We start from the raw sequence: 10,849 nt of genomic DNA on the forward strand, positions 1-10,849 counted from the left end.
TTTATGTTTTAATCTCAAGTGCCAAGAACCTAAATTGGAAACAATGTATTCTCTGAATTCATTGTTTACCGCCCAGTGGGGAGACAAGGGCAAATTATTCAAAACGTATTTATTTTAAGTCAGGGAAACTATATGCAAAGTATGAAATAAAATCTGGGTGGGGTCAGGGAAGACTTCAGAGGAAAGGTGTATTTTGAGATAAAACTGGACATATGAATAGTTTCCTAATACCAGAGAAGCAGATTAATAATATGTATAAAATGTCCATGCATTCAAGAACATGCCATTTTCTAAAAAAAAGTGCAAGCAACTTATTATCACTGGAACACAAACACTGAGTGTTGGCGATAAAAAGAATTGAGAAGGGAAGAGATCAGAGAGAAAGGAGAATTGATGCATAGGATAATATATTTCATCTTGTCTTAGTAAGGAGGTTTGAAAAATTCTGAGCAGTGATATGTTGCAGTTTGTACTATCTACCACATTTTTACAGACTCTCCTAATTCTCTTGCCAGGCATATGATAGGACTATACTTCCTGATCCTCCTGGTTAGGTAGTCACATGACTAGTTCTGGCCAGTGAATTGTGCAAGGACTGATGCATGTCATCTCTGGCCTGGTGCTGATGCAAAATTCTGCAGAGCTTTCTGTTCCCTCCGGCATAGTGATAGGCAAAAGTCAGTATGGTGGATACTCCATCACTTGCTTCTTTGAATAACTTATCTCTATCGTGTTAAGCCATGACAATTTGGAAGTTGTTTGTTTCTGTAGCACAATTAATTCTTTTATGGCTGAGACAGATACTGCATAGCACAATATGCTATTGATCTGATTGGCTTAAGCAATAAAAGAATGGCTGAGATAGACAGATATTAAGGCAATCGAATCAGTAGCGTATTGTGATTTACCAACAGTACAAAGAGGGACAGAGAGAAATCTAGACTAATGAGTTGTATAAAAGATTATCCTTTGGACTTAGTAGTTAGGTTGCCACTTGTGATCTTCAAGAAATCTTGAAGTTTTTAGTGGAATATTTGAGAACCAAAGTACATAGAATGGACTGTAGAATATATGGGGTTAAAGAAGTGGAGACATCTAATGTTGAAATCAATAGCATGAATTAGACTGGCTGGCTATGGAATATCTTATGCTGCAAAATATAAACATACTTGCTTCTATTTTCTTTTACAAAATTTGCACAGTATATTATGAGAAAGTGAAGTAAATAAAACAAACAAGCAAATAAAAAACCTGTGACTGCATTTAATAGTTTGAATATACCAACAATCTTGGGAAATGAAGGATTCTCATTGGATAATATAGAAACTGTAGTTTCTGATTTTCTTTACAAATTCTGTCTTTAATTTATATGACAGAAATTCATCGTTTATTTCTAGACTTCATTTCTTTTTTTTTTTTCTTTTTTTTTTTTTTTTTGAGACAGAGTCTCACTTTGTTGCCCAGGCTGGAATGCAGTGGTGTGATCTCGGCCCACTGCAACCTCCACCTCCTGGGTTCAAGCAATTCTCCTGCCTCAGCCTCCTGAGTATCTGGGATTACGGGCACACGCCACCATGCCTGACTAATTTTTATATTTTTTTAGTAGAGATGGGGTTTCACCATGTTGGGCAGACTGGCCTTGAACTCCTGACCTCAAGTGATCCACCTGCCTTGGCCTCCCAAAGTGCTGGAATTATAGGCGTGAGCCATTGCGCCCAGCCCAGACTTCATTTCTTTTTTGATACTTTTCAGAACATTTCTGGTTTTCTAAACTTGATATTTTAAGAGATGAAACAGGAAATGTCTAAGTTCATCTAACATGCAAATGTCATTCAAACTGCTGGATAGACACAACGTGCATTATAGTTGTACTGCAAAGGCAAGGAAAGCCATATTTGCCTTTTTTATTGCCACCTGTAAATGAAATATAATAACTTAATACAAGGTTACTAAATAGCAACCAGCTGAGATAACACTAATGCAAAATGATGGCAAAGTCCAGTGTAAATCTATAATATGGTAAGTGCTGCCAATTATACTGTTTCATTCTGAATCATATATAACCTATCAAACTGTACCTGTCTGCACTTTTAAACATGCTGCTCCCTCAATAATTTTTGTCCATTAAGTTCTTTAAATTTTAGATAATCACCAAAGTACCATGCCATTTTTAGTTTAAGGTATATGTAGTCTTAAAGATTCTGGAAGGCCATACAGACTTGGAAGGAAGCAAGATATTTTAGTTAATCCAAAAAGTAACATGGGATGGTTCAATATGGCTTATTTATTACACATATAGTGACAGTGTCAAATTTGCTATTGTGGAATTATATTAATATAGAACCTATCCAAGGTTAAGCTTTTACAGTAAGTGTTTTATTACAGCAAACACTGAACTGTATTCCTTAGGGTCAAATCTACAGGCATTTAATTTCAGCAATTGCCATAATAGAGGCATTATGATAATGTCTCAGTCTCTTGGGTACACAAGAGGTTCAATGCTATTATGTTGTTTCTTTTCCTCTCCTTTAAAGCTTTTCTCTATAATCCATACACTGCTTGGAAAAGCAAGAATTTATATCCCTCTTTATTTGGATATTTGGAATTTCATTTCAAAGGTTGAAATGAACATAGTCTAAGAGAAAAAATAGTGGGATATTACAGAAAGGGGAATAATTTTCCGTATGTTTTAGATCTTTAGACACAAGGGACTCATCACAAGAACCACATGTACTTTTTCTGAGTCCCACCTTCAAAATTAATGAACAGCAAAATGTTTTATATTTCCCATAGGAAAACTTCAACTCAGCTATTCTGTCACACCATTTTGTTCATTGATTTGTTATCATTATCTAAAAAGGGCATATTTTAATAAAGTGATAGTCCTTTATCTGATAAATTAATAGGCACAATTACTGTCAGCTGGATGCTAACAGGCTAAGATATAAAGTATAATTCATAAGAGAAACCTGAGAAAGACTGAGAAAGAATGACTGGTAAAGGAATTGAAGAATCAGGCATGTGTGGGTTCATAGATGGAAGAATATGTTCAAGAAGGAGGTAATCAGAGAAATTTTACTTTATCCAGAAAACATATGTCGAAGTGAAACAAAAGCAAATAATCACATACACATAAAGGTATGAGGTCACTGGGTGTAGGGTGTAGAGCAAATACTAGCAGATGCAGTGCATGTTTTAAAGATTAAGTATGTGTACTTCAACCTTCTACAAGTGAAATCCAGAAAATTATTTTCAAATTTAGTTTTTAGTACATCAGATTTATTTTTCTTTTTATCATGTATGTGTTAAAGATTTGGTATGTGTGCTTCAACTTTCTACACATAGACTAACAAAAAATTATTTTCAAATGTTGCTTTTATATGAAAATTTATTTTTCTTTTTATCGATATTGATTCAAAAAATTATGGTCAGATTCCCTAGGTCTAACTTTTAAGTACAAATCTCCATAATGCATGATAGTTAATTATCCTGGGGAAGTATATCATAAATTTTTATTTAGTACCATCTCAAGTATTTAATCTGGTTTGCTACTATGAGTTTTGCTGGTCCTTTGTGAATTTTTACTAAATCCTGGATTCTGTTGTGTATAAATTGAAGCTCTATTATTTATCAAGCCAATATGATTTCACTTAGAACACAGTTCCAGTTTGATCAATGAGACTGATTATTCACTGCGAATGCACTCTCTTGGTCAACTTCACAATCTTCCTTTATCAGATTTTGGTTTTGCACTTACCGTTTTACCCTCATGCTGTTTTATAAATCTCATATTTCAGTCAGACATGATAATGTATATTTAGTAACTCATTCTTAATATTCATGTTTATTTTCCCATTTTAAATGAAATTACAAAGCTCTTTTTATTTGTATATATAAGAATAACACATACTCTGAAATTGGCTGTTACTCAGTTGCAGTTACCAATACTGTGACTCTGACCCCTGAAATATTACAAGTAAGATCAGAGCTGTATTGTAATAGATATACTGCAGAAACTCTCAACCTAGGATATGCATCATAATAATTTGTGGAGTTTTTTAAAAAAATCCAGTAGCCAAGGTTGAGAACCACTGCATTGGGCTATATTGTAGGAGTACCATCTGAGCTCATCATATCGTAGAAAGCTCCTAAAATATTGATTGTAGTCTTCTGCTAGTGAAAGGCAGGGCTGAAGCATAAAACCTTTGTGTTAACCTTAAAGAAAAAAATGGATATCAGTAGCATGACTTCACATGGATGAGAGCAAGAGAACAATGTTGATGGATTAGAACAGTATTGTTCTTCTACCCTGTAAGATATCAAGGTTCAGAAGAACTCATTGCCTAAATTCATTTTCAATTTGGATACATCCAAAGATGTGGAGCTGTGAAATATCAGAATTTCTACCCTGGATCTGTGCTAGTAGTTCTCAGTCATAACCTTCATAGCATTCTTGTCTCCAGCTCATTGTGGAATCAAAAGATAGTTTTGTTTTTTTTTTTACTTAAAGAATGAAACATTAATTCACATTTATTGTAGAAAAAGGAGAAAAAATTGATAAGCAAAAGCAATATTAATAATAACGATCTGATAACCAGAAACATGTTGAATAGTCTTCCAGACAAGTGTATTTTCTGGTTAAGAGCACAGACTCTGGAGACATATTGCCTACTTTTAAATCCTGGCCTTGCTAGTGATGAACTCCATAACTTTGGGCAAGTTATTTACCTGCCCTATGCTTCTATTTTCTGGTCTGTACAATGGCACTAATAATACTATATTCTCCATAGGACTGTTATAAACATTAAATGCATTAATATATGAAAAGTTTCTAGAATAATGGCTTGTACATAGCAAGCTCTTTACAGGTATTAGCAAAATTATTATATATGTAAACAAATATATGGTTAACAAATACTGGATAAAACCACTTCAGGCAACTTATTACTGAAAATTTCAATGGATATTTGTTCATCTATGGATGAAGCAATCATTTATTTAGCACTGTTTGTGTGCTAGGCACCATACATTTAAATTAACTTATTTAGAGATGGTATTCAGTTGTACAGATTGTAATGCATTTTATTTGGCCAACTCCCTAGTGGTATACATTATTTTTTTCATTTTTAAAAATAAGATAAATAAGGCCACAATGAATATCCTTACAGGTAATTATGTGTGTACATTCATTACAAATTTCTAGAAGTTTCTGGGTCAAAGGTGTTGTGCTGGACTCCTGCTAACTTCAGTATGGATGGCACCAGGTTCAACAGACTGAAGAAGAGAACCAGAACCAGTGACAAGACCATAAGGTTTACTGAGAACTTACATACAGTGGTCCAGTGGCAGTTGGCTGGATAGCAGAACTGCTGGTGCCTTCAGGAAACATGTAATTTACATAGCATTTTCACTTAACATCCTCCCCCAACAGCCTCCACTTGGCAACCTTCATTTAACCCAAACATTCTGTGGGTTGGGCCAGGGGCTCACATGTTCCTCATAGATAAGGAATGAATCTCTGAGTTGGCCATACTTGAAACTCTGAACACATATTCAGATGTTTCTGTCATATAGGGTCATTTCTCAAGGTATGCTTAAGTTATTGCTGTGAGGTGCATCTACTATATCAAAAGGTATGCAACTTGCAGAGACTTTTTTTTTTTATTATTATACTTTAAGTTTTAGGGTACATGTGCACAACATGCAGGTTTGTTACATATGTATACATGTGCCATGTTGGTGTGCTGCACCCGTTAACTCTTCATTTACGTTAGGTATATCGCCTAATGCTATCCCTTTCCCCTCCCCCCACCCCACAACAGGCCCTGGTGTGTGATATACGCCACCCTGTGTCCAAGTGTTCTCATTGTTCAGTTCTCACCTATGAGTGAGGACATGCAGTGTTTGGTTTTCTGTCCTTGAGATAGTTTGCTAAGAATGATGGTTTCCAGCTTCATCCATGTCCCTACAAAGGACATGAACTTATCCTTTTTTATGGCTGCGTAGTATTCCATGGTGTATATGTGCCACATTTTCTTAATCCAGTCTATCATTGATGGACATTTGGGTTGGTTCCAAGACTTTGCTATTGTGAATAGTGCCACAATAAACATACATATGCACACTGATGGGTCTTGACTCTTTATCCAATTTTCCAGTCTGTGTCTTTTAATTGGAGCATTTAGCCCATTTACATTTAAGGTTAATATTGTTATGTGTGAATTTGATCCTGTCATTATGATGTTAGCTGGTTATTTTGCTCATTAGTTGATGCAGTTTCTTCCTAGCATCAATGGTCTTTACAATTTGGCATGTTTTTGCAGTGGCTGGTACTGGTTGTTCTTTCCATGTTTACTGCTTCCTTCAGGAGCTCTTGTAAGGCAGGCCTGGTGGTGACAGAATCTCTTAGCATTTGCTTCTCTGTAAAGTATTTTATTTCTCCTTCACTTAAGAAGCTTACTTTGGCTGGATATGAAATTCTGGGTTGAAAACTCTTTACTTTAAGAATGTTGAATATTGGCCCCCACTCTCTTCTGGCTTATAGAGTTTCTGCCGAGAGATCTGCTGTTAGACTAATGGGCTTCCTTTTGTGGGTAACCCGTCCTTTTTTTCTGGCTGCCCTTAACATTTTTTCCTTCATTTCAACTTTGGTGAATCTGACAATTAATGTGTCTTGGAGTTGCTCTTCTCGAGGAGTATCTTTGTGGCGTTCTCTGTATTTCCTGAATTTGAATGTTGGCCTGCCTTCCTAGGTTGGGGAAGTTCTCCTGGATAATATCCTGAGTTTTCCAACTTGGTTCAATTCCCCCTGTCACTTTCAGGTACACCAATCAGACGTAGATTTGGTCTTTTCACATAGTCCCATATTTCTTGGAGGCTTTGTTTGTTTCTTTTTACTCTTTTTTCTGTAAACTTCTCTTCTCAATTCATTTCACTCATTTGATCTTCAAAGACTCATACCCTTTCTTCTACTTGATCGTATCGGCTACTGAAGCTTATGCATGCGTCACATAGTTTTCGTGCCATGGTTTTCAGCTCCATCAGGTCATTTAAGGTCTTCTCTATGCTGTTTATTCTAGTTAGCCATTCCTCTAATCTTTCTTCAAGGTTTTTAGCTTCTTTGTGATGGGTTTGAACATCCTCCTTTAGCTTGGAGAAGTTTGTTATTACCGATCGTCTGAAGCCTTTTTCTCTCAACTCATCAAAGTCATTTTCCGTCCAGCTTTGTTCTGTTGCTGGCAAGGAGCTGCGTTCCTTTAGAGGAGAAGAGGCGCTCTGACTTTTAGAATTTTTAGCTTTTCTGCTCTGGTTTTTCCCCATCTTTGTTGTTTTATCTACCGTTGGTCTTTGATTATGGTGACATACAGATGGGGTTTTGGTGTGGATGTCCTTTCTGTTTGTTAGTTTTCCTTCTAACCGTCACGACCCTCAGCTGCAGGTCTGTTGGAGTTTGCTGGAGGTCCACTCCAGACCCTGTTTGCCTGGGTATAAGCAGTGGAGGCTGCAGAACAGCAAATATTGCAGAACGGCAAATGTTGCTTCCTGATCCTTCCTCTGGAAGCTTTGTCTCAGAGGGGCACCTGGCCGTATGAAGTGTCAGTCGGCCCCTACTGGAGGGTGCCTCCCAGTTAGGCTACTCGGGGGTCAGGGACCCACTTGAGGAGGCAGTCTGTCCATTCTCAGATCTCAAACTCCATGCTGTAAGGACCACTACTCTCTGCAAAGCTGCCAGACAGGGATGTTTAATTCTGCAGAAGTTTCTGCTGCTTTTTTTTCAGCTATGCCCTGCCACCAGAGGTGGAGTCTACAGAGGCAGGCAGGCCTCCTTGAGCTGCGGTGGGTTCTATCCAGTTCCACTTTCCCAGCCACTTTGTTTACCTACTTAAGCCTCAGCAATGGCGGACGCCCCTCCCCCAGCCTCGCTGCCGCCCTGCAGTTCAACCTCAGACTACTGTGCTAGCAGTGAGTGAGGCTCCTTGGGCATGAGACCCTCTGAGCCAGGTGTGGGATATAATCTCCTAGTGTGCCATTTGCTAAGACTGTTGGAAAAGTGCAGTATTAGGGTGGGAATGTCCCAATTTTCCAGGTACCATCTGTCACGGCTTCCCTTGGCTAGGAAAGGGAATTCCCTGACCCCTTGTGCTTCCTGGGTGAGGCGATGCCCTGCCCTGCTTCGGCTCATGCTCCATGGGCTGCACCCACTGTCCGACAAGCCACAGGGAGACCAACCCAGTACCTCAGTTGGAAATGCAGAAATCACCCATCTTCTGCGTCGCTCATGCTGGGAGCTGTAGACTGGAGCTGTTCCTATTCGGCCATCTCAGAACCAAGTCTGAGATTTTTTTTATTTACTGGAAAATTACCATTCATTGAGACTGTGCCATTTATGGTCACACCAACAGTGAATGAGAATGGAAGGCAAAGATCTTGAGCAAATTTAGTTGACTGAAGCATTAGTAATTTCAGAATAACTTGAACATTGTATACCAAGCTGTAGTATTCATTAGGTAGGAAGAGCCAATAAACAGCTGTCAATCAAAACACTTGAAAAATTTTAATTACTAAGTTATATTAACTTTTGGTAAACTTTCAAGAAGTGGAATACTAGATTATTAAATATTCAAGCCCATGATGTTTTTTAAACCCTTATTAGTAATAGGGTTGTTGTTGCTGTGTTTTTTTTTTTTTGAAAAAAGTCATATATGTATTTGAAAATGCCATAAATAAAACATCCTGTTATTTCTTTCATTTAAAGGTGTGTCCTTTATATCTTTACATATTAATTATCAAGGGCCAAAACTTCTTGTTTTAGGTCCATGCTAGATTTTCCCACTGTGCCTAAGAGGGTAGCATTAAGGAGGAAAAGCAGAATTCTTTTTGTAGAAATGAGGCTTATTTTCTAAAGTTTCCCAGTGATTATAAGACTTATCTCACCCTTTTTCTCTTTTTCGTGGTCCTTCTCAATTGATCAGTCAGAACCATAGATTTTTTTTTTCCGTACAGTTATATGCAAAGTTTTATAAGGATATCTTGGTAATCAACTCAATTGGATCCTTCTTGTCCCATCCTAAACATGAAAAAACTATGCAGTTAATTCTTTATTTGAACCATATAGAAGTATATAGCTATAACTCTGCCTTTTATCCTGGTATTTAAAATACCATAGCATTTAGCATCTACGCAATAGATAATATTTTAAAAGATACCGTATAAGGCTTGCATGGATTTTTTTTTTTTTTTTGGCTTAGAGTAAAATTGTGAATCCAAGTATAAATACAAATAATCTAAATGTTTTAAAAGCTATCTTGAAAAGATAATTAAATTTTTTTTTTACTGATAGTGTCCCTCTTATTAGTATTAAATTTTAAAGTGTAAGAGTGGCCTTACTGAATGTCAACAAAACACTATCCACGGTTTCATAAGTGAATAGAGCAGTGAGTATAGTCCTTTCAGTAGTATAACATTAAGCTCTTAAGTTCTTGGTGCAGATTTTAACCCCACTATTTTCTTGCACAAGCCATATAACTTATCTAAACCTCAATGTCTTAATCAGTAAGACAGGCACAGTAACAGTACTAATCTCATAGTTCTTTAGTTTGTTGTTGTTGTTGGTATGAGGGTTAATTGAGATAATGCATGGAAACTTTTGTTACTATTTGACGAGAAATAGACATTCAATAAATACTAGCTATTTCAGTGACATGAAAGGAAAAAAAAACTTGAAGAGAGGCTTCCATTAGTATCACATGTTTCCTTTCTCCACAGTTGCTGCTGATACTGAATCCAGAGGTGAACAGATTTCCCCTCCCTAATAATACAACCACAGCAACAGCAGCTGTGACTGAGGAGAAACCACAACTAACATCTCTTCAAGAGGGGACCCCCTGATTCAACAGGCATTATTCATTATCTGAAGCCTGGGAAGGAGACTGATAGACTAAGAACCTTGGCTGATCCTCTGGAGACAGACTGCTCATTAATCTTGAGATGGACAAAGCTCCATAAGCCTTCCAATGCTCTTCTGGCAATACGGCCTTGAATTATATTCTTTTCTAACCTGGCCTTCCATATGTATTTTCTAGGTCCCTAAAGAGGAGAAGGGCAAATAGGGAATTGTGTTTGGATTGGCTGGACAAATAGAAAAGAACGGTGCATGTTAGATAAGATCACAGTAGACTACAAAAATATTTCTGAATTTATCATTCTACAGTAATGTGTTAGTATGAGCATTCAATATAACCATCTGGTATGGCATAATGAGTTCAGAGGGCATCCCTATTGACTCGGGTAAAGGAAAACTTGTCATCTGAAGTTGGTAACACACCTGATGGATGGAGCATGAAATGAAAACTTCCCATCATCTTTCTTAGAAGGGAACCTGATGCTTGCTTGGATTAGTTAAATGGACCAAAACAGAAATACAAAGTTCACCTTGCACACTTAAAGGCCACTGCAGAAATTTTTGATACTATCTAAAGACTTGCCATAATAAAATACATGTTGTGCCTTTTCTCTCTTAGATAAATTTCAGTCTTTTTATAGTTGTGAGTTTCCGATTCTGAAGTTAGAATGAAATTATAGTATACAAGGCAGAGACATCTATAAAGAGTACCTCTCTTTTGTTTTTTGTTTATTTAGTTGGTTTGTTGGTTTATGAGTTTTGCTGTTTTGGATTTTTGTTTATTTTTATAGTTTCATTAGTAAGGTTTTTGTTTGTTTGCCATAATACCCTATCAGACATAGGTCACCAATTTTCAAGATTTTTATTTTCTTGGCAGAAATGACTTATAAAATTTTATTGTTGCTTTAATAACAGGCTTAAGAAGTGTCATACGTGTGTGAGTTTTTT

At 36.8% G+C, this 10,849-nt stretch overlaps 1 long non-coding RNA gene across 1 annotated transcript in view; it reads left to right on the plus strand.

Annotated features, from left to right (window-relative positions):
• The window catches only part of LOC134733094 (uncharacterized), a 159,668-nt gene extending 149,188 nt beyond the window's left edge, over positions 1–10,480 (plus strand). The window contains exon 3 of the long non-coding RNA XR_010116657.1: positions 9,766–10,480. This is a non-coding gene — a long non-coding RNA (uncharacterized lncRNA). The remainder of the gene's footprint in view (positions 1–9,765) is intronic.
• The last annotated feature ends 369 nt before the right edge of the window (positions 10,481–10,849 follow it).

The sequence above is a fragment of the Symphalangus syndactylus genome, chromosome 17 (genome assembly GCF_028878055.3).
Source record: "Symphalangus syndactylus isolate Jambi chromosome 17, NHGRI_mSymSyn1-v2.1_pri, whole genome shotgun sequence".
Classification (NCBI taxonomy): Eukaryota; Metazoa; Chordata; class Mammalia; order Primates; family Hylobatidae; genus Symphalangus; species Symphalangus syndactylus.